General features: G+C 77.0%; 15 non-coding genes across 15 annotated transcripts; all 15 read right to left on the bottom strand.

Annotated features, from left to right (window-relative positions):
• Window positions 1-276: 276 nt before the first annotated feature.
• LOC144313166 (5S ribosomal RNA) lies at window positions 277-395 on the bottom strand. Its single transcript, XR_013378892.1, has one exon. It is a non-coding gene; the product is annotated as a 5S ribosomal RNA (ribosomal RNA).
• A 1,703-nt stretch (window positions 396-2,098) lies between these two features.
• LOC144313154 (5S ribosomal RNA) lies at window positions 2,099-2,217 on the bottom strand. Its single transcript, XR_013378882.1, has one exon. It is a non-coding gene; the product is annotated as a 5S ribosomal RNA (ribosomal RNA).
• A 1,681-nt stretch (window positions 2,218-3,898) lies between these two features.
• LOC144313143 (5S ribosomal RNA) lies at window positions 3,899-4,017 on the bottom strand. The gene has a single exon (XR_013378868.1). It is a non-coding gene; the product is annotated as a 5S ribosomal RNA (ribosomal RNA).
• A 2,098-nt stretch (window positions 4,018-6,115) lies between these two features.
• LOC144313132 (5S ribosomal RNA) lies at window positions 6,116-6,234 on the bottom strand. Its single transcript, XR_013378855.1, has one exon. It is a non-coding gene; the product is annotated as a 5S ribosomal RNA (ribosomal RNA).
• A 1,701-nt stretch (window positions 6,235-7,935) lies between these two features.
• Window positions 7,936-8,054, bottom strand: LOC144313121 (5S ribosomal RNA). The gene has a single exon (XR_013378846.1). It is a non-coding gene; the product is annotated as a 5S ribosomal RNA (ribosomal RNA).
• A 1,679-nt stretch (window positions 8,055-9,733) lies between these two features.
• LOC144313110 (5S ribosomal RNA) lies at window positions 9,734-9,852 on the bottom strand. The gene has a single exon (XR_013378841.1). It is a non-coding gene; the product is annotated as a 5S ribosomal RNA (ribosomal RNA).
• A 1,689-nt stretch (window positions 9,853-11,541) lies between these two features.
• On the bottom strand, window positions 11,542-11,660 carry LOC144313101 (5S ribosomal RNA). The gene has a single exon (XR_013378835.1). It is a non-coding gene; the product is annotated as a 5S ribosomal RNA (ribosomal RNA).
• Window positions 11,661-13,344: 1,684 nt separating this feature from the next.
• Window positions 13,345-13,463, bottom strand: LOC144313097 (5S ribosomal RNA). The gene has a single exon (XR_013378830.1). It is a non-coding gene; the product is annotated as a 5S ribosomal RNA (ribosomal RNA).
• Window positions 13,464-15,167: 1,704 nt separating this feature from the next.
• LOC144313098 (5S ribosomal RNA) lies at window positions 15,168-15,286 on the bottom strand. The gene has a single exon (XR_013378831.1). It is a non-coding gene; the product is annotated as a 5S ribosomal RNA (ribosomal RNA).
• Window positions 15,287-16,982: 1,696 nt separating this feature from the next.
• Window positions 16,983-17,101, bottom strand: LOC144313235 (5S ribosomal RNA). Its single transcript, XR_013378960.1, has one exon. It is a non-coding gene; the product is annotated as a 5S ribosomal RNA (ribosomal RNA).
• Window positions 17,102-18,796: 1,695 nt separating this feature from the next.
• LOC144313099 (5S ribosomal RNA) lies at window positions 18,797-18,914 on the bottom strand. The gene has a single exon (XR_013378833.1). It is a non-coding gene; the product is annotated as a 5S ribosomal RNA (ribosomal RNA).
• A 1,698-nt stretch (window positions 18,915-20,612) lies between these two features.
• LOC144313224 (5S ribosomal RNA) lies at window positions 20,613-20,731 on the bottom strand. Its single transcript, XR_013378947.1, has one exon. It is a non-coding gene; the product is annotated as a 5S ribosomal RNA (ribosomal RNA).
• Window positions 20,732-22,430: 1,699 nt separating this feature from the next.
• On the bottom strand, window positions 22,431-22,549 carry LOC144313213 (5S ribosomal RNA). Its single transcript, XR_013378934.1, has one exon. It is a non-coding gene; the product is annotated as a 5S ribosomal RNA (ribosomal RNA).
• A 1,687-nt stretch (window positions 22,550-24,236) lies between these two features.
• On the bottom strand, window positions 24,237-24,355 carry LOC144313194 (5S ribosomal RNA). Its single transcript, XR_013378917.1, has one exon. It is a non-coding gene; the product is annotated as a 5S ribosomal RNA (ribosomal RNA).
• Window positions 24,356-26,465: 2,110 nt separating this feature from the next.
• On the bottom strand, window positions 26,466-26,584 carry LOC144313092 (5S ribosomal RNA). Its single transcript, XR_013378824.1, has one exon. It is a non-coding gene; the product is annotated as a 5S ribosomal RNA (ribosomal RNA).
• Window positions 26,585-27,278: the final 694 nt, after the last annotated feature.

Here is a 27,278-nt window from a genome sequence, read left to right as displayed (position 1 = left end):
TGGGACGCGCGGCCGGCTAGGATGCGGGTGGGCGTCGTTGAAGGGCTGCGAGGTTGAAGGGCTGGGAGGAAGAGGAGGTGTGTGGTGTATGTAGTGGCGTCCTGCCCGTGCAGCGGGCGCCCTCGGTGCCCCGCGGCGCCCTGCGGTGGTCCCGGCGGGGCGGGGGCCATGGCAGGGGTCGTCCGGAGGGCGCCGCCGCCGCCGCCGCCGCCGCCGCCGCGTTGGGCGAGGGGGGTGTTGGCGGCAAAGGGACGGACAGGAAGGCCGAAGAAAAAAAGCCTACAGCACCCGGTATTCCCAGGCGGTCTCCCATCCAAGTACTAACCAGGCCCGACCCTGCTTAGCTTCCGAGATCAGACGAGATCGGGCGCGTTCAGGGTGGTATGGCCGTAGACGTCCGCGCCTGCCGCTGGGCGCCCCAAGAGCCTGCTCTGCGCCTCTCCAGGCCGGGCGCCCGCCGCTCCTCAGCCCTCCTCCGCCCGCCCTGTGCGGCCCGCCTGAACGCCTGCCTGCCTGCCTGCCTGCCTGCCTGCCTGCATGCTCGCCTGCCGGCCCGACTGATGGACTGACCGCCTCCCGCGCCGCGCCCGGGGTGGCGGAGGGCGCCTGCCCGGGCCGGGGGGTGGGGGCCAAGACGCGTCCCGCACCCCGGAGCCGAGTCTGTCGCGGGAGCCCGGGCGCGCTCCCGTCCCCGGCCTGTCGGGCTCGTCGCCGCCGCTCGGCTCCCCGGATGGCACGCCGCCCCACATCGGGCCGCTCGCTGGGGGCCGGGGGCCGGGGGCCGGGGGCCGGGGGCTGGGGCCTGGGGGCTGCGGGGGGGTGTCGGGGTGTGCCGCGGGCCGGGGCCGGCGCCGGCGGGCCCCTGGCCTCTCCTGTTCTTCAGCCCGCCTGGCTCAAAGCCAAGCCGGGGCCGCCCGCGCCGCCGGACCCCATCGTCGCACAGGCAGGGACACAGACACAGGTGCCCACGACACACACACACACAGACAGACGGAAGGACACAGGCACTCGGAGCTGGGCCACACGGCCTGTGGGGGCGAGGCAGCCACCCCGCCGGAGGGGCGCAGGCCCTGGAGCTGCGTCAGGAGCCCTGGCAGCCGCAGGCCCTGCAGCCACGCGGTCAGGGATGCCGTTCCGCTCCCATTCCTGCCCATCAGCCGAACCGCCGCGGGGCCGTGTGCCTGCGTGCGTGCGCGGCGCCCTGGCCCAGGCGCGGAGCGAGTGTCTGTGGTGTGTCTTGCTGTGTCCCGAGCGGCTCTTTTGGGCCTGGGTGCCGGCCGCCCCCGCGTCGCTGTGGTCTTGGCTGTCGCGGGGTCACGGAGCGCGGAGCCCGGCGCCAACGGGGGGCCTGAGGCCCCCGGCGGTCGGGCCGTCTGGTTGGTGTCCTGGGCACGCGGAGCGTGGACCCCGGGGCTGAGGGCCGAAGGGACGGTGGTCCGCGGGGGACGGAGGGCATGTCCTTCGGAGAGAAGGTGCAGGCGGGCCCGGGCCGAAGGTGGGGGGGGTGTTGCGGGTGGCTGGGTGGCTTGGTCGCTGGGGGCGGTGCTAGGGGCTGGGGGCGGGCCTGGGGGCGGGGCCTGGGGCGGGGCGAGGAGGGCCCGCAGGCAGGCCCGGCCCCCGGCCCCCGGCTCCCAAGCACCCCCCCCTCGGCCCCACCGAGGGCCTCGCAGGCCTGCGAGGACGGGATCCAGCCCCCACCCGTCTCCCCCCAGCGACCGCACCGCCCCCCCGCGCCCCCGCCCCGAGGTTCCGGCTGTCGCCCCGTCCCCTCCCTGGGCCCCTTCGGGCCCCCTCGGCCCCCTCGGCCCCCTGGGACGCGCGGCCGGCTAGGATGCGGGTGGGCGTCGTTGAAGGGCTGCGAGGTTGAAGGGCTGGGAGGAAGAGGAGGTGTGTGGTGTATGTAGTGGCGTCCTGCCCGTGCAGCGGGCGCCCTCGGTGCCCCGCGGCGCCCTGCGGTGGTCCCGGCGGGGCGGGGGCCATGGCAGGGGTCGTCCGGAGGGCGCCGCCGTCGCCGCCGCCGCCGCCGCCGCCGCCGCCGCCGCGTTGGGCGAGGGGGGTGTTGGCGGCAAAGGGACGGACAGGAAGGCCGAAGAAAAAAAGCCTACAGCACCCGGTATTCCCAGGCGGTCTCCCATCCAAGTACTAACCAGGCCCGACCCTGCTTAGCTTCCGAGATCAGACGAGATCGGGCGCGTTCAGGGTGGTATGGCCGTAGACGTCCGCGCCTGCCGCTGGGCGCCCCAAGAGCCTGCTCTGCGCCTCTCCAGGCCGGGCGCCCGCCGCTCCTCAGCCCTCCTCCGCCCGCCCTGTGCGGCCCGCCTGAACGCCTGCCTGCCTGCCTGCCTGCCTGCCTGCATGCTCGCCTGCCGGCCCGACTGATGGACTGACCGCCTCCCGCGCCGCGCCCGGGGTGGCGGAGGGCGCCTGCCCGGGCCGGGGGGTGGGGGCCAAGACGCGTCCCGCACCCCGGAGCCGAGTCTGTCGCGGGAGCCCGGGCGCGCTCCCGTCCCCGGCCTGTCGGGCTCGTCGCCGCCGCTCGGCTCCCCGGATGGCACGCCGCCCCACATCGGGCCGCTCGCTGGGGGCCGGGGGCCGGGGGCCGGGGGCCGGGGGCTGGGGCCTGGGGGCTGCGGGGGGGTGTCGGGGTGTGCCGCGGGCCGGGGCCGGCGCCGGCGGGCCCCTGGCCTCTCCTGTTCTTCAGCCCGCCTGGCTCAAAGCCAAGCCGGGGCCGCCCGCGCCGCCGGACCCCATCGTCGCACAGGCAGGGACACAGACACAGGTGCCCACGACACACACACACACAGACAGACGGAAGGACACAGGCACTCGGAGCTGGGCCACACGGCCTGTGGGGGCGAGGCAGCCACCCCGCCGGAGGGGCGCAGGCCCTGGAGCTGCGTCAGGAGCCCTGGCAGCCGCAGGCCCTGCAGCCACGCGGTCAGGGATGCCGTTCCGCTCCCATTCCTGCCCATCAGCCGAACCGCCGCGGGGCCGTGTGCCTGCGTGCGTGCGCGGCGCCCTGGCCCAGGCGCGGAGCGAGTGTCTGTGGTGTGTCTTGCTGTGTCCCGAGCGGCTCTTTTGGGCCTGGGTGCCGGCCGCCCCCGCGTCGCTGTGGTCTTGGCTGTCGCGGGGTCACGGAGCGCGGAGCCCGGCGCCAACGGGGGGCCTGAGGCCCCCGGCGGTCGGGCCGTCTGGTTGGTGTCCTGGGCACGCGGAGCGTGGACCCCGGGGCTGAGGGCCGAAGGGACGGTGGTCCGCGGGGGACGGAGGGCATGTCCTTCGGAGAGAAGGTGCAGGCGGGCCCGGGCCGAAGGTGGGGGGGGTGTTGCGGGTGGCTGGGTGGCTTGGTCGCTGGGGGCGGTGCTAGGGGCTGGGGGCGGGCCTGGGGGCGGGGCCTGGGGCGGGGCGAGGAGGGCCCGCAGGCAGGCCCGGCCCCCGGCCCCCGGCTCCCAAGCACCGCCCCCTCGGCCCCACGGAGGGCCTCGCAGGCCTGCGAGGACGGGATCCAGCCCCCACCCGTCTCCCCCCAGCGACCGCACCGCCCCCCCGCGCCCCCGCCCCGAGGTTCCGGCTGTCGCCCCGTCCCCTCCCTGGGCCCCTTCGGGCCCCCTCGGCCCCCTCGGCCCCCTGGGACGCGCGGCCGGCTAGGATGCGGGTGGGCGTCGTTGAAGGGCTGCGAGGTTGAAGGGCTGGGAGGAAGAGGAGGTGTGTGGTGTATGTAGTGGCGTCCTGCCCGTGCAGCGGGCGCCCTCGGTGCCCCGCGGCGCCCTGCGGTGGTCCCGGCGGGGCGGGGGCCATGGCAGGGGTCGTCCGGAGGGCGCCGCCGCCGCCGCCGCCGCCGCGTTGGGCGAGGGGGGTGTTGGCGGCAAAGGGACGGACAGGAAGGCCGAAGAAAAAAAGCCTACAGCACCCGGTATTCCCAGGCGGTCTCCCATCCAAGTACTAACCAGGCCCGACCCTGCTTAGCTTCCGAGATCAGACGAGATCGGGCGCGTTCAGGGTGGTATGGCCGTAGACGTCCGCGCCTGCCGCTGGGCGCCCCAAGAGCCTGCTCTGCGCCTCTCCAGGCCGGGCGCCCGCCGCTCCTCAGCCCTCCTCCGCCCGCCCTGTGCGGCCCGCCTGAACGCCTGCCTGCCTGCCTGCCTGCCTGCCTGCCTGCATGCTCGCCTGCCGGCCCGACTGATGGACTGACCGCCTCCCGCGCCGCGCCCGGGGTGGCGGAGGGCGCCTGCCCGGGCCGGGGGGTGGGGGCCAAGACGCGTCCCGCACCCCGGAGCCGAGTCTGTCGCGGGAGCCCGGGCGCGCTCCCGTCCCCGGCCTGTCGGGCTCGTCGCCGCCGCTCGGCTCCCCGGATGGCACGCCGCCCCACATCGGGCCGCTCGCTGGGGGCCGGGGGCCGGGGGCCGGGGGCCGGGGGCTGGGGCCTGGGGGCTGCGGGGGGGTGTCGGGGTGTGCCGCGGGCCGGGGCCGGCGCCGGCGGGCCCCTGGCCTCTCCTGTTCTTCAGCCCGCCTGGCTCAAAGCCAAGCCGGGGCCGCCCGCGCCGCCGGACCCCATCGTCGCACAGGCAGGGACACAGACACAGGTGCCCACGACACACACACACACAGACAGACGGAAGGACACAGGCACTCGGAGCTGGGCCACACGGCCTGTGGGGGCGAGGCAGCCACCCCGCCGGAGGGGCGCAGGCCCTGGAGCTGCGTCAGGAGCCCTGGCAGCCGCAGGCCCTGCAGCCACGGGGTCAGGGATGCCGTTCCGCTCCCATTCCTGCCCATCAGCCGAACCGCCGCGGGGCCGTGTGCCTGCGTGCGTGCGCGGCGCCCTGGCCCAGGCGCGGAGCGAGTGTCTGTGGTGTGTCTTGCTGTGTCCCGAGCGGCTCTTTTGGGCCTGGGTGCCGGCCGCCCCCGCGTCGCTGTGGTCTTGGCTGTCGCGGGGTCACGGAGCGCGGAGCCCGGCGCCAACGGGGGGCCTGAGGCCCCCGGCGGTCGGGCCGTCTGGTTGGTGTCCTGGGCACGCGGAGCGTGGACCCCGGGGCTGAGGGCCGAAGGGACGGTGGTCCGCGGGGGACGGAGGGCATGTCCTTCGGAGAGAAGGTGCAGGCGGGCCCGGGCCGAAGGTGGGGGGGGTGTTGCGGGTGGCTGGGTGGCTTGGTCGCTGGGGGCGGTGCTAGGGGCTGGGGGCGGGCCTGGGGGCGGGGCCTGGGGCGGGGCGAGGAGGGCCCGCAGGCAGGCCCGGCCCCCGGCCCCCGGCTCCCAAGCACCCCCCCCTCGGCCCCACCGAGGGCCTCGCAGGCCTGCGAGGACGGGATCCAGCCCCCACCCGTCTCCCCCCAGCGACCGCACCGCCCCCCCGCGCCCCCGCCCCGAGGTTCCGGCTGTCGCCCCGTCCCCTCCCTGGGCCCCTTCGGGCCCCCTCGGCCCCCTCGGCCCCCCGGGGCTGAGGGCCGAAGGGACGGTGGTCCGCGGGGGACGGAGGGCATGTCCTTCGGAGAGAAGGTGCAGGCGGGCCCGGGCCGAAGGTGGGGGGGTGTTGCGGGTGGCTGGGTGGCTTGGTCGCTGGGGGCGGTGCCAGGGAATTGCTAGGGGCTGGGGGCGGGCCTGGGGGCGGGGCCTGGGGCGGGGCGAGGAGGGCCCGCAGGCAGGCCCGGCCCCCGGCCCCCGGCTCCCAAGCACCCCCCCCCTCGGCCCCACCGAGGGCCTCGCAGGCCTGCGAGGACGGGATCCAGCCCCCACCCGTCTCCCCCCAGCGACCGCACCGCCCCCCCGCGCCCCCGCCCCGAGGTTCCGGCTGTCGCCCCGTCCCCTCCCTGGGCCCCTTCGGGCCCCCTCGGCCCCCTCGGCCCCCTGGGACGCGCGGCCGGCTAGGATGCGGGTGGGCGTCGTTGAAGGGCTGCGAGGTTGAAGGGCTGGGAGGAAGAGGAGGTGTGTGGTGTATGTAGTGGCGTCCTGCCCGTGCAGCGGGCGCCCTCGGTGCCCCGCGGCGCCCTGCGGTGGTCCCGGCGGGGCGGGGGCCATGGCAGGGGTCGTCCGGAGGGCGCCGCCGCCGCCGCCGCCGCCGCGTTGGGCGAGGGGGGTGTTGGCGGCAAAGGGACGGACAGGAAGGCCGAAGAAAAAAAGCCTACAGCACCCGGTATTCCCAGGCGGTCTCCCATCCAAGTACTAACCAGGCCCGACCCTGCTTAGCTTCCGAGATCAGACGAGATCGGGCGCGTTCAGGGTGGTATGGCCGTAGACGTCCACACCTGCCGCTGGGCGCCCCAAGAGCCTGCTCTGCGCCTCTCCAGGCCGGGCGCCCGCCGCTCCTCAGCCCTCCTCCGCCCGCCCTGTGCGGCCCGCCTGAACGCCTGCCTGCCTGCCTGCCTGCCTGCCTGCCTGCATGCTCGCCTGCCGGCCCGACTGATGGACTGACCGCCTCCCGCGCCGCGCCCGGGGTGGCGGAGGGCGCCTGCCCGGGCCGGGGGGTGGGGGCCAAGACGCGTCCCGCACCCCGGAGCCGAGTCTGTCGCGGGAGCCCGGGCGCGCTCCCGTCCCCGGCCTGTCGGGCTCGTCGCCGCCGCTCGGCTCCCCGGATGGCACGCCGCCCCACATCGGGCCGCTCGCTGGGGGCCGGGGGCCGGGGGCCGGGGGCCGGGGGCTGGGGCCTGGGGGCTGCGGGGGGGTGTCGGGGTGTGCCGCGGGCCGGGGCCGGCGCCGGCGGGCCCCTGGCCTCTCCTGTTCTTCAGCCCGCCTGGCTCAAAGCCAAGCCGGGGCCGCCCGCGCCGCCGGACCCCATCGTCGCACAGGCAGGGACACAGACACAGGTGCCCACGACACACACACACACAGACAGACGGAAGGACACAGGCACTCGGAGCTGGGCCACACGGCCTGTGGGGGCGAGGCAGCCACCCCGCCGGAGGGGCGCAGGCCCTGGAGCTGCGTCAGGAGCCCTGGCAGCCGCAGGCCCTGCAGCCACGGGGTCAGGGATGCCGTTCCGCTCCCATTCCTGCCCATCAGCCGAACCGCCGCGGGGCCGTGTGCCTGCGTGCGTGCGCGGCGCCCTGGCCCAGGCGCGGAGCGAGTGTCTGTGGTGTGTCTTGCTGTGTCCCGAGCGGCTCTTTTGGGCCTGGGTGCCGGCCGCCCCCGCGTCGCTGTGGTCTTGGCTGTCGCGGGGTCACGGAGCGCGGAGCCCGGCGCCAACGGGGGGCCTGAGGCCCCCGGCGGTCGGGCCGTCTGGTTGGTGTCCTGGGCACGCGGAGCGTGGCCCCCGGGGCTGAGGGCCGAAGGGACGGTGGTCCGCGGGGGACGGAGGGCATGTCCTTCGGAGAGAAGGTGCAGGCGGGCCCGGGCCGAAGGTGGGGGGGGTGTTGCGGGTGGCTGGGTGGCTTGGTCGCTGGGGGCGGTGCTAGGGGCTGGGGGCGGGCCTGGGGGCGGGGCCTGGGGCGGGGCGAGGAGGGCCCGCAGGCAGGCCCGGCCCCCGGCCCCCGGCTCCCAAGCACCCCCCCCCTCGGCCCCACCGAGGGCCTCGCAGGCCTGCGAGGACGGGATCCAGCCCCCACCCGTCTCCCCCCAGCGACCGCACCGCCCCCCCGCGCCCCCGCCCCGAGGTTCCGGCTGTCGCCCCGTCCCCTCCCTGGGCCCCTTCGGGCCCCCTCGGCCCCCTCGGCCCCCTGGGACGCGCGGCCGGCTAGGATGCGGGTGGGCGTCGTTGAAGGGCTGCGAGGTTGAAGGGCTGGGAGGAAGAGGAGGTGTGTGGTGTATGTAGTGGCGTCCTGCCCGTGCAGCGGGCGCCCTCGGTGCCCCGCGGCGCCCTGCGGTGGTCCCGGCGGGGCGGGGGCCATGGCAGGGGTCGTCCGGAGGGCGCCGCCGCCGCCGCCGCCGCCGCCGCCGCCGCCGCCGCGTTGGGCGAGGGGGGTGTTGGCGGCAAAGGGACGGACAGGAAGGCCGAAGAAAAAAAGCCTACAGCACCCGGTATTCCCAGGCGGTCTCCCATCCAAGTACTAACCAGGCCCGACCCTGCTTAGCTTCCGAGATCAGACGAGATCGGGCGCGTTCAGGGTGGTATGGCCGTAGACGTCCGCGCCTGCCGCTGGGCGCCCCAAGAGCCTGCTCTGCGCCTCTCCAGGCCGGGCGCCCGCCGCTCCTCAGCCCTCCTCCGCCCGCCCTGTGCGGCCCGCCTGAACGCCTGCCTGCCTGCCTGCCTGCCTGCCTGCATGCTCGCCTGCCGGCCCGACTGATGGACTGACCGCCTCCCGCGCCGCGCCCGGGGTGGCGGAGGGCGCCTGCCCGGGCCGGGGGGTGGGGGCCAAGACGCGTCCCGCACCCCGGAGCCGAGTCTGTCGCGGGAGCCCGGGCGCGCTCCCGTCCCCGGCCTGTCGGGCTCGTCGCCGCCGCTCGGCTCCCCGGATGGCACGCCGCCCCACATCGGGCCGCTCGCTGGGGGCCGGGGGCCGGGGGCCGGGGGCCGGGGGCTGGGGCCTGGGGGCTGCGGGGGGGTGTCGGGGTGTGCCGCGGGCCGGGGCCGGCGCCGGCGGGCCCCTGGCCTCTCCTGTTCTTCAGCCCGCCTGGCTCAAAGCCAAGCCGGGGCCGCCCGCGCCGCCGGACCCCATCGTCGCACAGGCAGGGACACAGACACAGGTGCCCACGACACACACACACACAGACAGACGGAAGGACACAGGCACTCGGAGCTGGTCCACACGGCCTGTGGGGGCGAGGCAGCCACCCCGCCGGAGGGGCGCAGGCCCTGGAGCTGCGTCAGGAGCCCTGGCAGCCGCAGGCCCTGCAGCCACGGGGTCAGGGATGCCGTTCCGCTCCCATTCCTGCCCATCAGCCGAACCGCCGCGGGGCCGTGTGCCTGCGTGCGTGCGCGGCGCCCTGGCCCAGGCGCGGAGCGAGTGTCTGTGGTGTGTCTTGCTGTGTCCCGAGCGGCTCTTTGGGCCTGGGTGCCGGCCGCCCCCGCGTCGCCGTGGTCTTGGCTGTCGCGGGGTCCCGGAGCGCGGAGCCCGGCGCCAACGGGGGGCCTGAGGCCCCCGGCGGCCGGGCCGTCTGGTTGGTGTCCTGGGCACGCGGAGCGTGGACCCCGGGGCTGAGGGCCGAAGGGACGGTGGTCCGCGGGGGACGGAGGGCATGTCCTTCGGAGAGAAGGTGCAGGCGGGCCCGGGCCGAAGGTGGGGGGGGTGTTGCGGGTGGCTGGGTGGCTTGGTCGCTGGGGGCGGTGCTAGGGGCTGGGGGCGGGCCTGGGGGCGGGGCCTGGGGCGGGGCGAGGAGGGCCCGCATGCAGGCCCGGCCCCCGGCCCCCAAGCACCCCCCCCTCGGCCCCACCGAGGGCCTCGCAGGCCTGCGAGGACGGGATCCAGCCCCCACCCGTCTCCCCCCAGCGACCGCACCGCCCCCCCGCGCCCCCGCCCCGAGGTTCCGGCTGTCGCCCCGTCCCCTCCCTGGGCCCCTTCGGGCCCCCTCGGCCCCCTCGGCCCCCTGGGACGCGCGGCCGGCTAGGATGCGGGTGGGCGTCGTTGAAGGGCTGCGAGGTTGAAGGGCTGGGAGGAAGAGGAGGTGTGTGGTGTATGTAGTGGCGTCCTGCCCGTGCAGCGGGCGCCCTCGGTGCCCCGCGGCGCCCTGCGGTGGTCCCGGCGGGGCGGGGGCCATGGCAGGGGTCGTCCGGAGGGCGCCGCCGCCGCCGCCGCCGCCGCCGCCGCGTTGGGCGAGGGGGGTGTTGGCGGCAAAGGGACGGACAGGAAGGCCGAAGAAAAAAAGCCTACAGCACCCGGTATTCCCAGGCGGTCTCCCATCCAAGTACTAACCAGGCCCGACCCTGCTTAGCTTCCGAGATCAGACGAGATCGGGCGCGTTCAGGGTGGTATGGCCGTAGACGTCCGCGCCTGCCGCTGGGCGCCCCAAGAGCCTGCTCTGCGCCTCTCCAGGCCGGGCGCCCGCCGCTCCTCAGCCCTCCTCCGCCCGCCCTGTGCGGCCCGCCTGAACGCCTGCCTGCCTGCCTGCCTGCCTGCATGCTCGCCTGCCGGCCCGACTGATGGACTGACCGCCTCCCGCGCCGCGCCCGGGGTGGCGGAGGGCGCCTGCCCGGGCCGGGGGGTGGGGGCCAAGACGCGTCCCGCACCCCGGAGCCGAGTCTGTCGCGGGAGCCCGGGCGCGCTCCCGTCCCCGGCCTGTCGGGCTCGTCGCCGCCGCTCGGCTCCCCGGATGGCACGCCGCCCCACATCGGGCCGCTCGCTGGGGGCCGGGGGCCGGGGGCCGGGGGCCGGGGGCTGGGGCCTGGGGGCTGCGGGGGGGTGTCGGGGTGTGCCGCGGGCCGGGGCCGGCGCCGGCGGGCCCCTGGCCTCTCCTGTTCTTCAGCCCGCCTGGCTCAAAGCCAAGCCGGGGCCGCCCGCGCCGCCGGACCCCATCGTCGCACAGGCAGGGACACAGACACAGGTGCCCACGACACACACACACACAGACAGACGGAAGGACACAGGCACTCGGAGCTGGGCCACACGGCCTGTGGGGGCGAGGCAGCCACCCCGCCGGAGGGGCGCAGGCCCTGGAGCTGCGTCAGGAGCCCTGGCAGCCGCAGGCCCTGCAGCCACGGGGTCAGGGATGCCGTTCCGCTCCCATTCCTGCCCATCAGCCGAACCGCCGCGGGGCCGTGTGCCTGCGTGCGTGCGCGGCGCCCTGGCCCAGGCGCGGAGCGAGTGTCTGTGGTGTGTCTTGCTGTGTCCCGAGCGGCTCTTTTGGGCCTGGGTGCCGGCCGCCCCCGCGTCGCTGTGGTCTTGGCTGTCGCGGGGTCACGGAGCGCGGAGCCCGGCGCCAACGGGGGGCCTGAGGCCCCCGGCGGTCGGGCCGTCTGGTTGGTGTCCTGGGCACGCGGAGCGTGGACCCCGGGGCTGAGGGCCGAAGGGACGGTGGTCCGCGGGGGACGGAGGGCATGTCCTTCGGAGAGAAGGTGCAGGCGGGCCCGGGCCGAAGGTGGGGGGGGTGTTGCGGGTGGCTGGGTGGCTTGGTCGCTGGGGGCGGTGCTAGGGGCTGGGGGCGGGCCTGGGGGCGGGGCCTGGGGCGGGGCGAGGAGGGCCCGCAGGCAGGCCCGGCCCCCGGCCCCCGGCTCCCAAGCACCCCCCCCTCGGCCCCACGGAGGGCCTCGCAGGCCTGCGAGGACGGGATCCAGCCCCCACCCGTCTCCCCCCAGCGACCGCACCGCCCCCCCGCGCCCCCGCCCCGAGGTTCCGGCTGTCGCCCCGTCCCCTCCCTGGGCCCCTTCGGGCCCCCTCGGCCCCCTCGGCCCCCTGGGACGCGCGGCCGGCTAGGATGCGGGTGGGCGTCGTTGAAGGGCTGCGAGGTTGAAGGGCTGGGAGGAAGAGGAGGTGTGTGGTGTATGTAGTGGCGTCCTGCCCGTGCAGCGGGCGCCCTCGGTGCCCCGCGGCGCCCTGCGGTGGTCCCGGCGGGGCGGGGGCCATGGCAGGGGTCGTCCGGAGGGCGCCGCCGTCGCCGCCGCCGCCGCCGCCGCCGCCGCGTTGGGCGAGGGGGGTGTTGGCGGCAAAGGGACGGACAGGAAGGCCGAAGAAAAAAAGCCTACAGCACCCGGTATTCCCAGGCGGTCTCCCATCCAAGTACTAACCAGGCCCGACCCTGCTTAGCTTCCGAGATCAGACGAGATCGGGCGCGTTCAGGGTGGTATGGCCGTAGACGTCCGCGCCTGCCGCTGGGCGCCCCAAGAGCCTGCTCTGCGCCTCTCCAGGCCGGGCGCCCGCCGCTCCTCATCCCTCCTCCGCCCGCCCTGTGCGGCCCGCCTGAACGCCTGCCTGCCTGCCTGCCTGCCTGCCTGCATGCTCGCCTGCCGGCCCGACTGATGGACTGACCGCCTCCCGCGCCGCGCCCGGGGTGGCGGAGGGCGCCTGCCCGGGCCGGGGGGTGGGGGCCAAGACGCGTCCCGCACCCCGGAGCCGAGTCTGTCGCGGGAGCCCGGGCGCGCTCCCGTCCCCGGCCTGTCGGGCTCGTCGCCGCCGCTCGGCTCCCCGGATGGCACGCCGCCCCACATCGGGCCGCTCGCTGGGGGCCGGGGGCCGGGGGCCGGGGGCCGGGGGCTGGGGCCTGGGGGCTGCGGGGGGGTGTCGGGGTGTGCCGCGGGCCGGGGCCGGCGCCGGCGGGCCCCTGGCCTCTCCTGTTCTTCAGCCCGCCTGGCTCAAAGCCAAGCCGGGGCCGCCCGCGCCGCCGGACCCCATCGTCGCACAGGCAGGGACACAGACACAGGTGCCCACGACACACACACACACAGACAGACGGAAGGACACAGGCACTCGGAGCTGGGCCACACGGCCTGTGGGGGCGAGGCAGCCACCCCGCCGGAGGGGCGCAGGCCCTGGAGCTGCGTCAGGAGCCCTGGCAGCCGCAGGCCCTGCAGCCACGCGGTCAGGGATGCCGTTCCGCTCCCATTCCTGCCCATCAGCCGAACCGCCGCGGGGCCGTGTGCCTGCGTGCGTGCGCGGCGCCCTGGCCCAGGCGCGGAGCGAGTGTCTGTGGTGTGTCTTGCTGTGTCCCGAGCGGCTCTTTGGGCCTGGGTGCCGGCCGCCCCCGCGTCGCTGTGGTCTTGGCTGTCGCGGGGTCACGGAGCGCGGAGCCCGGCGCCAACGGGGGGCCTGAGGCCCCCGGCGGTCGGGCCGTCTGGTTGGTGTCCTGGGCACGCGGAGCGTGGACCCCGGGGCTGAGGGCCGAAGGGACGGTGGTCCGCGGGGGACGGAGGGCATGTCCTTCGGAGAGAAGGTGCAGGCGGGCCCGGGCCGAAGGTGGGGGGGGTGTTGCGGGTGGCTGGGTGGCTTGGTCGCTGGGGGCGGTGCTAGGGGCTGGGGGCGGGCCTGGGGGCGGGGCCTGGGGCGGGGCGAGGCGGGCCCGCAGGCAGGCCCGGCCCCCGGCCCCCGGCTCCCAAGCACCCCCCCCCTCGGCCCCACCGAGGGCCTCGCAGGCCTGCGAGGACGGGATCCAGCCCCCACCCGTCTCCCCCCAGCGACCGCACCGCCCCCCCGCGCCCCCGCCCCGAGGTTCCGGCTGTCGCCCCGTCCCCTCCCTGGGCCCCTTCGGGCCCCCTCGGCCCCCTCGGCCCCCTGGGACGCGCGGCCGGCTAGGATGCGGGTGGGCGTCGTTGAAGGGCTGCGAGGTTGAAGGGCTGGGAGGAAGAGGAGGTGTGTGGTGTATGTAGTGGCGTCCTGCCCGTGCAGCGGGCGCCCTCGGTGCCCCGCGGCGCCCTGCGGTGGTCCCGGCGGGGCGGGGGCCATGGCAGGGGTCGTCCGGAGGGCGCCGCCGCCGCCGCCGCCGCCGCCGCGTTGGGCGAGGGGGGTGTTGGCGGCAAAGGGACGGACAGGAAGGCCGAAGAAAAAAAGCCTACAGCACCCGGTATTCCCAGGCGGTCTCCCATCCAAGTACTAACCAGGCCCGACCCTGCTTAGCTTCCGAGATCAGACGAGATCGGGCGCGTTCAGGGTGGTATGGCCGTAGATGTCCGCGCCTGCCGCTGGGCGCCCCAAGAGCCTGCTCTGCGCCTCTCCAGGCCGGGCGCCCGCCGCTCCTCAGCCCTCCTCCGCCCGCCCTGTGCGGCCCGCCTGAACGCCTGCCTGCCTGCCTGCCTGCCTGCCTGCCTGCATGCTCGCCTGCCGGCCCGACTGATGGACTGACCGCCTCCCGCGCCGCGCCCGGGGTGGCGGAGGGCGCCTGCCCGGGCCGGGGGGTGGGGGCCAAGACGCGTCCCGCACCCCGGAGCCGAGTCTGTCGCGGGAGCCCGGGCGCGCTCCCGTCCCCGGCCTGTCGGGCTCGTCGCCGCCGCTCGGCTCCCCGGATGGCACGCCGCCCCACATCGGGCCGCTCGCTGGGGGCCGGGGGCCGGGGGCCGGGGGCCGGGGGCTGGGGCCTGGGGGCTGCGGGGGGGTGTCGGGGTGTGCCGCGGGCCGGGGCCGGCGCCGGCGGGCCCCTGGCCTCTCCTGTTCTTCAGCCCGCCTGGCTCAAAGCCAAGCCGGGGCCGCCCGCGCCGCCGGACCCCATCGTCGCACAGGCAGGGACACAGACACAGGTGCCCACGACACACACACACACAGACAGACGGAAGGACACAGGCACTCGGAGCTGGGCCACACGGCCTGTGGGGGCGAGGCAGCCACCCCGCCGGAGGGGCGCAGGCCCTGGAGCTGCGTCAGGAGCCCTGGCAGCCACAGGCCCTGCAGCCACGCGGTCAGGGATGCCGTTCCGCTCCCATTCCTGCCCATCAGCCGAACCGCCGCGGGGCCGTGTGCCTGCGTGCGTGCGCGGCGCCCTGGCCCAGGCGCGGAGCGAGTGTCTGTGGTGTGTCTTGCTGTGTCCCGAGCGGCTCTTTTGGGCCTGGGTGCCGGCCGCCCCCGCGTCGCTGTGGTCTTGGCTGTCGCGGGGTCACGGAGCGCGGAGCCCGGCGCCAACGGGGGGCCTGAGGCCCCCGGCGGTCGGGCCGTCTGGTTGGTGTCCTGGGCACGCGGAGCGTGGACCCCGGGGCTGAGGGCCGAAGGGACGGTGGTCCGCGGGGGACGGAGGGCATGTCCTTCGGAGAGAAGGTGCAGGCGGGCCCGGGCCGAAGGTGGGGGGGGTGTTGCGGGTGGCTGGGTGGCTTGGTCGCTGGGGGCGGTGCTAGGGGCTGGGGGCGGGCCTGGGGGCGGGGCCTGGGGCGGGGCGAGGAGGGCCCGCAGGCAGGCCCGGCCCCCGGCCCCCGGCTCCCAAGCACCCCCCCCCTCGGCCCCACCGAGGGCCTCGCAGGCCTGCGAGGACGGGATCCAGCCCCCACCCGTCTCCCCCCAGCGACCGCACCGCCCCCCCGCGCCCCCGCCCCGAGGTTCCGGCTGTCGCCCCGTCCCCTCCCTGGGCCCCTTCGGGCCCCCTCGGCCCCCTCGGCCCCCTGGGACGCGCGGCCGGCTAGGATGCGGGTGGGCGTCGTTGAAGGGCTGCGAGGTTGAAGGGCTGGGAGGAAGAGGAGGTGTGTGGTGTATGTAGTGGCGTCCTGCCCGTGCAGCGGGCGCCCTCGGTGCCCCGCGGCGCCCTGCGGTGGTCCCGGCGGGGCGGGGGCCATGGCAGGGGTCGTCCGGAGGGCGCCGCCGCCGCCGCCGCCGCCGCCGCCGCCGCCGCCGCCGCGTTGGGCGAGGGGGGTGTTGGCGGCAAAGGGACGGACAGGAAGGCCGAAGAAAAAAAGCCTACAGCACCCGGTATTCCCAGGCGGTCTCCCATCCAAGTACTAACCAGGCCCGACCCTGCTTAGCTTCCGAGATCAGACGAGATCGGGCGCGTTCAGGGTGGTATGGCCGTAGACGTCCGCGCCTGCCGCTGGGCGCCCCAAGAGCCTGCTCTGCGCCTCTCCAGGCCGGGCGCCCGCCGCTCCTCAGCCCTCCTCCGCCCGCCCTGTGCGGCCCGCCTGAACGCCTGCCTGCCTGCCTGCCTGCCTGCCTGCATGCTCGCCTGCCGGCCCGACTGATGGACTGACCGCCTCCCGCGCCGCGCCCGGGGTGGCGGAGGGCGCCTGCCCGGGCCGGGGGGTGGGGGCCAAGACGCGTCCCGCACCCCGGAGCCGAGTCTGTCGCGGGAGCCCGGGCGCGCTCCCGTCCCCGGCCTGTCGGGCTCGTCGCCGCCGCTCGGCTCCCCGGATGGCACGCCGCCCCACATCGGGCCGCTCGCTGGGGGCCGGGGGCCGGGGGCCGGGGGCCGGGGGCTGGGGCCTGGGGGCTGCGGGGGGGTGTCGGGGTGTGCCGCGGGCCGGGGCCGGCGCCGGCGGGCCCCTGGCCTCTCCTGTTCTTCAGCCCGCCTGGCTCAAAGCCAAGCCGGGGCCGCCCGCGCCGCCGGACCCCATCGTCGCACAGGCAGGGACACAGACACAGGTGCCCACGACACACACACACACAGACAGACGGAAGGACACAGGCACTCGGAGCTGGGCCACACGGCCTGTGGGGGCGAGGCAGCCACCCCGCCGGAGGGGCGCAGGCCCTGGAGCTGCGTCAGGAGCCCTGGCAGCCGCAGGCCCTGCAGCCACGCGGTCAGGGATGCCGTTCCGCTCCCATTCCTGCCCATCAGCCGAACCGCCGCGGGGCCGTGTGCCTGCGTGCGTGCGCGGCGCCCTGGCCCAGGCGCGGAGCGAGTGTCTGTGGTGTGTCTTGCTGTGTCCCGAGCGGCTCTTTTGGGCCTGGGTGCCGGCCGCCCCCGCGTCGCTGTGGTCTTGGCTGTCGCGGGGTCACGGAGCGCGGAGCCCGGCGCCAACGGGGGGCCTGAGGCCCCCGGCGGTCGGGCCGTCTGGTTGGTGTCCTGGGCACGCGGAGCGTGGACCCCGGGGCTGAGGGCCGAAGGGACGGTGGTCCGCGGGGGACGGAGGGCATGTCCTTCGGAGAGAAGGTGCAGGCGGGCCCGGGCCGAAGGTGGGGGGGGTGTTGCGGGTGGCTGGGTGGCTTGGTCGCTGGGGGCGGTGCTAGGGGCTGGGGGCGGGCCTGGGGGCGGGGCCTGGGGCGGGGCGAGGAGGGCCCGCAGGCAGGCCCGGCCCCCGGCCCCCGGCTCCCAAGCACCCCCCCCTCGGCCCCACCGAGGGCCTCGCAGGCCTGCGAGGACGGGATCCAGCCCCCACCCGTCTCCCCCCAGCGACCGCACCGCCCCCCCGCGCCCCCGCCCCGAGGTTCCGGCTGTCGCCCCGTCCCCTCCCTGGGCCCCTTCGGGCCCCCTCGGCCCCCTCGGCCCCCTGGGACGCGCGGCCGGCTAGGATGCGGGTGGGCGTCGTTGAAGGGCTGCGAGGTTGAAGGGCTGGGAGGAAGAGGAGGTGTGTGGTGTATGTAGTGGCGTCCTGCCCGTGCAGCGGGCGCCCTCGGTGCCCCGCGGCGCCCTGCGGTGGTCCCGGCGGGGCGGGGGCCATGGCAGGGGTCGTCCGGAGGGCGCCGCCGCCGCCGCCGCCGCCGCCGCCGCCGCCGCCGCGTTGGGCGAGGGGGGTGTTGGCGGCAAAGGGACGGACAGGAAGGCCGAAGAAAAAAAGCCTACAGCACCCGGTATTCCCAGGCGGTCTCCCATCCAAGTACTAACCAGGCCCGACCCTGCTTAGCTTCCGAGATCAGACGAGATCGGGCGCGTTCAGGGTGGTATGGCCGTAGACGTCCGCGCCTGCCGCTGGGCGCCCCAAGAGCCTGCTCTGCGCCTCTCCAGGCCGGGCGCCCGCCGCTCCTCAGCCCTCCTCCGCCCGCCCTGTGCGGCCCGCCTGAACGCCTGCCTGCCTGCCTGCCTGCCTGCCTGCATGCTCGCCTGCCGGCCCGACTGATGGACTGACCGCCTCCCGCGCCGCGCCCGGGGTGGCGGAGGGCGCCTGCCCGGGCCGGGGGGTGGGGGCCAAGACGCGTCCCGCACCCCGGAGCCGAGTCTGTCGCGGGAGCCCGGGCGCGCTCCCGTCCCCGGCCTGTCGGGCTCGTCGCCGCCGCTCGGCTCCCCGGATGGCACGCCGCCCCACATCGGGCCGCTCGCTGGGGGCCGGGGGCCGGGGGCCGGGGGCCGGGGGCTGGGGCCTGGGGGCTGCGGGGGGGTGTCGGGGTGTGCCGCGGGCCGGGGCCGGCGCCGGCGGGCCCCTGGCCTCTCCTGTTCTTCAGCCCGCCTGGCTCAAAGCCAAGCCGGGGCCGCCCGCGCCGCCGGACCCCATCGTCGCACAGGCAGGGACACAGACACAGGTGCCCACGACACACACACACACAGACAGACGGAAGGACACAGGCACTCGGAGCTGGGCCACACGGCCTGTGGGGGCGAGGCAGCCACCCCGCCGGAGGGGCGCAGGCCCTGGAGCTGCGTCAGGAGCCCTGGCAGCCGCAGGCCCTGCAGCCACGCGGTCAGGGATGCCGTTCCGCTCCCATTCCTGCCCATCAGCCGAACCGCCGCGGGGCCGTGTGCCTGCGTGCGTGCGCGGCGCCCTGGCCCAGGCGCGGAGCGAGTGTCTGTGGTGTGTCTTGCTGTGTCCCGAGCGGCTCTTTTGGGCCTGGGTGCCGGCCGCCCCCGCGTCGCTGTGGTCTTGGCTGTCGCGGGGTCACGGAGCGCGGAGCCCGGCGCCAACGGGGGGCCTGAGGCCCCCGGCGGTCGGGCCGTCTGGTTGGTGTCCTGGGCACGCGGAGCGTGGACCCCGGGGCTGAGGGCCGAAGGGACGGTGGTCCGCGGGGGACGGAGGGCATGTCCTTCGGAGAGAAGGTGCAGGCGGGCCCGGGCCGAAGGTGGGGGGGGTGTTGCGGGTGGCTGGGTGGCTTGGTCGCTGGGGGCGGTGCTAGGGGCTGGGGGCGGGCCTGGGGGCGGGGCCTGGGGCGGGGCGAGGAGGGCCCGCAGGCAGGCCCGGCCCCCGGCCCCCGGCTCCCAAGCACCGCCCCCTCGGCCCCACGGAGGGCCTCGCAGGCCTGCGAGGACGGGATCCAGCCCCCACCCGTCTCCCCCCAGCGACCGCACCGCCCCCCGCGCCCCCGCCCCGAGGTTCCGGCTGTCGCCCCGTCCCCTCCCTGGGCCCCTTCGGGCCCCCTCGGCCCCCTCGGCCCCCTGGGACGCGCGGCCGGCTAGGATGCGGGTGGGCGTCGTTGAAGGGCTGCGAGGTTGAAGGGCTGGGAGGAAGAGGAGGTGTGTGGTGTATGTAGTGGCGTCCTGCCCGTGCAGCGGGCGCCCTCGGTGCCCCGCGGCGCCCTGCGGTGGTCCCGGCGGGGCGGGGGCCATGGCAGGGGTCGTCCGGAGGGCCCCGCCGTCGCCGCCGCCGCCGCCGCCGCCGCCGCCGCGTTGGGCGAGGGGGGTGTTGGCGGCAAAGGGACGGACAGGAAGGCCGAAGAAAAAAAGCCTACAGCACCCGGTATTCCCAGGCGGTCTCCCAGCCAAGTACTAACCAGGCCCACCCTGCTTAGCTTCCGAGATCAGACGAGATCGGGCGCGTTCAGGGTGGTATGGCCGTAGACGTCCGCGCCTGCCGCTGGGCGCCCCAAGAGCCTGCTCTGCGCCTCTCCAGGCCGGGCGCCCGCCGCTCCTCAGCCCTCCTCCGCCCGCCCTGTGCGGCCCGCCTGAACGCCTGCCTGCCTGCCTGCCTGCCTGCCTGCATGCTCGCCTGCCGGCCCGACTGATGGACTGACCGCCTCCCGCGCCGCGCCCGGGGTGGCGGAGGGCGCCTGCCCGGGCCGGGGGGTGGGGGCCAAGACGCGTCCCGCACCCCGGAGCCGAGTCTGTCGCGGGAGCCCGGGCGCGCTCCCGTCCCCGGCCTGTCGGGCTCGTCGCCGCCGCTCGGCTCCCCGGATGGCACGCCGCCCCACATCGGGCCGCTCGCTGGGGGCCGGGGGCCGGGGGCCGGGGGCCGGGGGCTGGGGCCTGGGGGCTGCGGGGGGGTGTCGGGGTGTGCCGCGGGCCGGGGCCGGCGCCGGCGGGCCCCTGGCCTCTCCTGTTCTTCAGCCCGCCTGGCTCAAAGCCAAGCCGGGGCCGCCCGCGCCGCCGGACCCCATCGTCGCACAGGCAAGGACACAGACACAGGTGCCCACGACACACACACACACAGACAGACGGAAGGACACAGGCACTCGGAGCTGGGCCACACGGCCTGTGGGGGCGAGGCAGCCACCCCGCCGGAGGGCGCAGGCCCTGGAGCTGCGTCAGGAGCCCTGGCAGCCGCAGGCCCTGCAGCCACGGGGCAGGGATGCCGTTCCGCTCCCATTCCTGCCCATCAGCCGAACCGCCGCGGGGGCCGTGTGCCTGCGTGCGTGCGCGGCGCCCTGGGCCCAGGCGCGGAGCGAGTGTCTGTGGTGTGTCTTGCTGTGTCCCGAGCGGCTCTTTGGGCCTGGGTGCCGGCCGCCCCCGCGTCGCTGTGGTCTTGGCTGTCGCGGGGTCACGGAGCGCGGAGCCCGGCGCCAACGGGGGGCCTGAGGCCCCCGGCGGTCGGGCCGTCTGGTTGGTGTCCTGGGCACGCGGAGCGTGGACCCCGGGGCTGAGGGCCGAAGGGACGGTGGTCCGCGGGGGACGGAGGGCATGTCCTTCGGAGAGAAGGTGCAGGCGGGCCGGGCCGAAGGTGGGGGGGGTGTTGCGGGTGGCTGGGTGGCTTGGTCGCTGGGGGCGGTGCTAGGGGCTGGGGGCGGGCCTGGGGGCGGGCCTGGGGCGGGGCGAGGAGGGCCCGCAGGCAGGCCCGGCCCCCGGCCCCCGGCTCCCAAGCACCCCCCCCTCGGCCCCACCGAGGGCCTCGCAGGCCTGCGAGGACGGGATCCAGCCCCCACCCGTCTCCCCCAGCGACCGCACCGCCCCCCGCGCCCCCGCCCCGAGGTTCCGGCTGTCGCCCCGTCCCCTCCCTGGGCCCCTTCGGCCCCCTCGGCCCCCTCGGCCCCCTGGGACGCGCGGCCGGCTAGGATGCGGGTGGGCGTCGTTGAAGGGCTGCGAGGTTGAAGGGCTGGGAGGAAGAGGAGGTGTGTGGTGTATGTAGTGGCGTCCTGCCCGTGCAGCGGGCGCCCTCGGTGCCCCGCGGCGCCCTGCGGTGGTCCCGGCGGGGCGGGGGCCATGGCAGGGGTCGTCCGGAGGGCGCCGCCGCCGCCGCCGCCGCCGCCGCCCCGCCGCCGCCGCCGGCCGCGTTGGGCGAGGGGGGTGTTGGCGGCAAAGGGACGGACGGAAGGCCGAAGAAAAAAAGCCTACAGCACCCGGTATTCCCAGGCGGTCTCCCATCCAAGTACTAACCAGGCCCGACCCTGCTTAGCTTCCGAGATCAGACGAGATCGGGCGCGTTCAGGGTGGTATGGCCGTAGACGTCCGCGCCTGCCGCTGGGCGCCCCAAGAGCCTGCTCTGCGCCTCTCCAGGCCGGGCGCCCGCCGCTCCTCAGCCCTCCTCCGCCCGCCCTGTGCGGCCCGCCTGAACGCCTGCCTGCCTGCCTGCCTGCCTGCCTGCATGCTCGCCTGCCGGCCCGACTGATGGACTGACCGCCTCCCGCGCCGCGCCCGGGGTGGCGGAGGGCGCCTGCCCGGGCCGGGGGGTGGGGGCCAAGACGCGTCCCGCACCCCGGAGCCGAGTCTGTCGCGGGAGCCCGGGCGCGCTCCCGTCCCCGGCCTGTCGGGCTCGTCGCCGCCGCTCGGCTCCCCGGATGGCACGCCGCCCCACATCGGGCCGCTCGCTGGGGGCCGGGGGCCGGGGGCCGGGGGCCGGGGGCTGGGGCCTGGGGGCTGCGGGGGGGTGTCGGGGTGTGCCGCGGGCCGGGGCCGGCGCCGGCGGGCCCCTGGCCTCTCCTGTTCTTCAGCCCGCCTGGCTCAAAGCCAAGCCGGGGCCGCCCGCGCCGCCGGACCCCATCGTCGCACAGGCAGGGACACAGACACAGGTGCCCACGACACACACACACACAGACAGACGGAAGGACACAGGCACTCGGAGCTGGGCCACACGGCCTGTGGGGGCGAGGCAGCCACCCCGCCGGAGGGGCGCAGGCCCTGGAGCTGCGTCAGGAGCCCTGGCAGCCGCAGGCCCTGCAGCCACGCGGTCAGGGATGCCGTTCCGCTCCCATTCCTGCCCATCAGCCGAACCGCCGCGGGGCCGTGTGCCTGCGTGCGTGCGCGGCGCCCTGGCCCAGGCGCGGAGCGAGTGTCTGTGGTGTGTCTTGCTGTGTCCCGAGCGGCTCTTTTGGGCCTGGGTGCCGGCCGCCCCCGCGTCGCTGTGGTCTTGGCTGTCGCGGGGTCACGGAGCGCGGAGCCCGGCGCCAACGGGGGGCCTGAGGCCCCCGGCGGTCGGGCCGTCTGGTTGGTGTCCTGGGCACGCGGAGCGTGGCCCCCGGGGCTGAGGGCCGAAGGGACGGTGGTCCGCGGGGGACGGAGGGCATGTCCTTCGGAGAGAAGGTGCAGGCGGGCCCGGGCCGAAGGTGGGGGGGGTGTTGCGGGTGGCTGGGTGGCTTGGTCGCTGGGGGCGGTGCTAGGGGCTGGGGGCGGGCCTGGGGGCGGGGCCTGGGGCGGGGCGAGGAGGGCCCGCAGGCAGGCCCGGCCCCCGGCCCCCGGCTCCCAAGCACCCCCCCCTCGGCCCCACGGAGGGCCTCGCAGGCCTGCGAGGACGGGATCCAGCCCCCACCCGTCTCCCCCCAGCGACCGCACCGCCCCCCCGCGCCCCCGCCCCGAGGTTCCGGCTGTCGCCCCGTCCCCTCCCTGGGCCCCTTCGGGCCCCCTCGGCCCCCTCGGCCCCCTGGGACGCGCGGCCGGCTAGGATGCGGGTGGGCGTCGTTGAAGGGCTGCGAGGTTGAAGGGCTGGGAGGAAGAGGAGGTGTGTGGTGTATGTAGTGGCGTCCTGCCCGTGCAGCGGGCGCCCTCGGTGCCCCGCGGCGCCCTGCGGTGGTCCCGGCGGGGCGGGGGCCATGGCAGGGGTCGTCCGGAGGGCGCCGCCGCCGCCGCCGCCGCCGCCGCCGCCGCCGCCGCCGCGTTGGGCGAGGGGGGTGTTGGCGGCAAAGGGACGGACAGGAAGGCCGAAGAAAAAAAGCCTACAGCACCCGGTATTCCCAGGCGGTCTCCCATCCAAGTACTAACCAGGCCCGACCCTGCTTAGCTTCCGAGATCAGACGAGATCGGGCGCGTTCAGGGTGGTATGGCCGTAGACGTCCGCGCCTGCCGCTGGGCGCCCCAAGAGCCTGCTCTGCGCCTCTCCAGGCCGGGCGCCCGCCGCTCCTCAGCCCTCCTCCGCCCGCCCTGTGCGGCCCGCCTGAACGCCTGCCTGCCTGCCTGCCTGCCTGCCTGCATGCTCGCCTGCCGGCCCGACTGATGGACTGACCGCCTCCCGCGCCGCGCCCGGGGTGGCGGAGGGCGCCTGCCCGGGCCGGGGGGTGGGGGCCAAGACGCGTCCCGCACCCCGGAGCCGAGTCTGTCGCGGGAGCCCGGGCGCGCTCCCGTCCCCGGCCTGTCGGGCTCGTCGCCGCCGCTCGGCTCCCCGGATGGCACGCCGCCCCACATCGGGCCGCTCGCTGGGGGCCGGGGGCCGGGGGCTGGGGCCTGGGGGCTGCGGGGGGGTGTCGGGGTGTGCCGCGGGCCGGGGCCGGCGCCGGCGGGCCCCTGGCCTCTCCTGTTCTTCAGCCCGCCTGGCTCAAAGCCAAGCCGGGGCCGCCCGCGCCGCCGGACCCCATCGTCGCACAGGCAGGGACACAGACACAGGTGCCCACGACACACACACACACAGACAGACGGAAGGACACAGGCACTCGGAGCTGGGCCACACGGCCTGTGGGGGCGAGGCAGCCACCCCGCCGGAGGGGCGCAGGCCCTGGAGCTGCGTCAGGAGCCCTGGCAGCCGCAGGCCCTGCAGCCACGGGGTCAGGGATGCCGTTCCGCTCCCATTCCTGCCCATCAGCCGAACCGCCGCGGGGCCGTGTGCCTGCGTGCGTGCGCGGCGCCCTGGCCCAGGCGCGGAGCGAGTGTCTGTGGTGTGTCTTGCTGTGTCCCGAGCGGCTCTTTGGGCCTGGGTGCCGGCCGCCCCCGCGTCGCTGTGGTCTTGGCTGTCGCGGGGTCACGGAGCGCGGAGCCCGGCGCCAACGGGGGGCCTGAGGCCCCCGGCGGCCGGGCCGTCTGGTTGGTGTCCTGGGCACGCGGAGCGTGGACCCCGGGGCTGAGGGCCGAAGGGACGGTGGTCCGCGGGGGACGGAGGGCATGTCCTTCGGAGAGAAGGTGCAGGCGGGCCCGGGCCGAAGGTGGGGGGGGTGTTGCGGGTGGCTGGGTGGCTTGGTCGCTGGGGGCGGTGCTAGGGGCTGGGGGCGGGCCTGGGGGCGGGGCCTGGGGCGGGGCGAGGAGGGCCCGCAGGCAGGCCCGGCCCCCGGCCCCCGGCTCCCAAGCACCCCCCCCTCGGCCCCACGGAGGGCCTCGCAGGCCTGCGAGGACGGGATCCAGCCCCCACCCGTCTCCCCCCAGCGACCGCACCGCCCCCCCGCGCCCCCGCCCCGAGGTTCCGGCTGTCGCCCCGTCCCCTCCCTGGGCCCCTTCGGGCCCCCTCGGCCCCCTCGGCCCCCTGGGACGCGCGGCCGGCTAGGATGCGGGTGGGCGTCGTTGAAGGGCTGCGAGGTTGAAGGGCTGGGAGGAAGAGGAGGTGTGTGGTGTATGTAGTGGCGTCCTGCCCGTGCAGCGGGCGCCCTCGGTGCCCCGCCGTGCCCTGCGGTGGTCCCGGCGGGGCGGGGGCCATGGCAGGGGTCGTCCGGAGGGCGCCGCCGCCGCCGCCGCCGCCGCCGCCGCCGCCGCCGCCGCCGCGTTGGGCGAGGGGGGTGTTGGCGGCAAAGGGACGGACAGGAAGGCCGAAGAAAAAAAGCCTACAGCACCCGGTATTCCCAGGCGGTCTCCCATCCAAGTACTAACCAGGCCCGACCCTGCTTAGCTTCCGAGATCAGACGAGATCGGGCGCGTTCAGGGTGGTATGGCCGTAGACGTCCGCGCCTGCCGCTGGGCGCCCCAAGAGCCTGCTCTGCGCCTCTCCAGGCCGGGCGCCCGCCGCTCCTCAGCCCTCCTCCGCCCGCCCTGTGCGGCCCGCCTGAACGCCTGCCTGCCTGCCTGCCTGCCTGCCTGCATGCTCGCCTGCCGGCCCGACTGATGGACTGACCGCCTCCCGCGCCGCGCCCGGGGTGGCGGAGGGCGCCTGCCCGGGCCGGGGGGTGGGGGCCAAGACGCGTCCCGCACCCCGGAGCCGAGTCTGTCGCGGGAGCCCGGGCGCGCTCCCGTCCCCGGCCTGTCGGGCTCGTCGCCGCCGCTCGGCTCCCCGGATGGCACGCCGCCCCACATCGGGCCGCTCGCTGGGGGCCGGGGGCCGGGGGCCGGGGGCCGGGGGCTGGGGCCTGGGGGCTGCGGGGGGGTGTCGGGGTGTGCCGCGGGCCGGGGCCGGCGCCGGCGGGCCCCTGGCCTCTCCTGTTCTTCAGCCCGCCTGGCTCAAAGCCAAGCCGGGGCCGCCCGCGCCGCCGGACCCCATCGTCGCACAGGCAGGGACACAGACACAGGTGCCCACGACACACACACACACAGACAGACGGAAGGACACAGGCACTCGGAGCTGGGCCACACGGCCTGTGGGGGCGAGGCAGCCACCCCGCCGGAGGGGCGCAGGCCCTGGAGCTGCGTCAGGAGCCCTGGCAGCCGCAGGCCCTGCAGCCACGCGGTCAGGGATGCCGTTCCGCTCCCATTCCTGCCCATCAGCCGAACCGCCGCGGGGCCGTGTGCCTGCGTGCGTGCGCGGCGCCCTCGCCCAGGCGCGGAGCGAGTGTCTGTGGTGTGTCTTGCTGTGTCCCGAGCGGCTCTTTTGGGCCTGGGTGCCGGCCGTCCCCGCGTCGCTGTGGTCTTGGCTGTCGCGGGGTCACGGAGCGCGGAGCCCGGCGCCAACGGGGGGCCTGAGGCCCCCGGCGGTCGGGCCGTCTGGTTGGTGTCCTGGGCACGCGGAGCGTGGCCCCCGGGGCTGAGGGCCGAAGGGACGGTGGTCCGCGGGGGACGGAGGGCATGTCCTTCGGAGAGAAGGTGCAGGCGGGCCCGGGCCGAAGGTGGGGGGGGTGTTGCGGGTGGCTGGGTGGCTTGGTCGCTGGGGGCGGTGCTAGGGGCTGGGGGCGGGCCTGGGGGCGGGGCCTGGGGCGGGGCGAGGAGGGCCCGCAGGCAGGCCCGGCCCCCGGCCCCCGGCTCCCAAGCACCCCCCCCCTCGGCCCCACCGAGGGCCTCGCAGGCCTGCGAGGACGGGATCCAGCCCCCACCCGTCTCCCCCCAGCGACCGCACCGCCCCCCCGCGCCCCCGCCCCGAGGTTCCGGCTGTCGCCCCGTCCCCTCCCTGGGCCCCTTCGGGCCCCCTCGGCCCCCTCGGCCCCCCGGGGCTGAGGGCCGAAGGGACGGTGGTCCGCGGGGGACGGAGGGCATGTCCTTCGGAGAGAAGGTGCAGGCGGGCCCGGGCCGAAGGTGGGGGGGTGTTGCGGGTGGCTGGGTGGCTTGGTCGCTGGGGGCGGTGCCAGGGAATTGCTAGGGGCTGGGGGCGGGCCTGGGGGCGGGGCCTGGGGCGGGGCGAGGAGGGCCCGCAGGCAGGCCCGGCCCCCGGCCCCCGGCTCCCAAGCACCCCCCCCCTCGGCCCCACCGAGGGCCTCGCAGGCCTGCGAGGACGGGATCCAGCCCCCACCCGTCTCCCCCCAGCGACCGCACCGCCCCCCCGCGCCCCCGCCCCGAGGTTCCGGCTGTCGCCCCGTCCCCTCCCTGGGCCCCTTCGGGCCCCCTCGGCCCCCTCGGCCCCCTGGGACGCGCGGCCGGCTAGGATGCGGGTGGGCGTCGTTGAAGGGCTGCGAGGTTGAAGGGCTGGGAGGAAGAGGAGGTGTGTGGTGTATGTAGTGGCGTCCTGCCCGTGCAGCGGGCGCCCTCGGTGCCCCGCGGCGCCCTGCGGTGGTCCCGGCGGGGCGGGGGCCATGGCAGGGGTCGTCCGGAGGGCGCCGCCGCCGCCGCCGCCGCCGCCGCCGCCGCCGCCGCGTTGGGCGAGGGGGGTGTTGGCGGCAAAGGGACGGACAGGAAGGCCGAAGAAAAAAAGCCTACAGCACCCGGTATTCCCAGGCGGTCTCCCATCCAAGTACTAACCAGGCCCGACCCTGCTTAGCTTCCGAGATCAGACGAGATCGGGCGCGTTCAGGGTGGTATGGCCGTAGACGTCCGCGCCTGCCGCTGGGCGCCCCAAGAGCCTGCTCTGCGCCTCTCCAGGCCGGGCGCCCGCCGCTCCTCAGCCCTCCTCCGCCCGCCCTGTGCGGCCCGCCTGAACGCCTGCCTGCCTGCCTGCCTGCCTGCCTGCATGCTCGCCTGCCGGCCCGACTGATGGACTGACCGCCTCCCGCGCCGCGCCCGGGGTGGCGGAGGGCGCCTGCCCGGGCCGGGGGGTGGGGGCCAAGACGCGTCCCGCACCCCGGAGCCGAGTCTGTCGCGGGAGCCCGGGCGCGCTCCCGTCCCCGGCCTGTCGGGCTCGTCGCCGCCGCTCGGCTCCCCGGATGGCACGCCGCCCCACATCGGGCCGCTCGCTGGGGGCCGGGGGCCGGGGGCCGGGGGCCGGGGGCTGGGGCCTGGGGGCTGCGGGGGGGTGTCGGGGTGTGCCGCGGGCCGGGGCCGGCGCCGGCGGGCCCCTGGCCTCTCCTGTTCTTCAGCCCGCCTGGCTCAAAGCCAAGCCGGGGCCGCCCGCGCCGCCGGACCCCATCGTCGCACAGGACACACACACACACAGACAGACGGAAGGACACAGGCACTCGGAGCTGGGCCACACGGCCTGTGGGGGCGAGGCAGCCACCCCGCCGGAGGGGCGCAGGCCCTGGAGCTGCGTCAGGAGCCCTGGCAGCCGCAGGCCCTGCAGCCACGGG

Source organism: Canis aureus, chromosome 4 (genome assembly GCF_053574225.1).
Source record: "Canis aureus isolate CA01 chromosome 4, VMU_Caureus_v.1.0, whole genome shotgun sequence".
NCBI lineage: Eukaryota > Metazoa > Chordata > Mammalia > Carnivora > Canidae > Canis > Canis aureus.
Note: the sequence above shows the minus strand (reverse complement) of the source record. Positions and strands in the feature narration are given on the sequence as shown.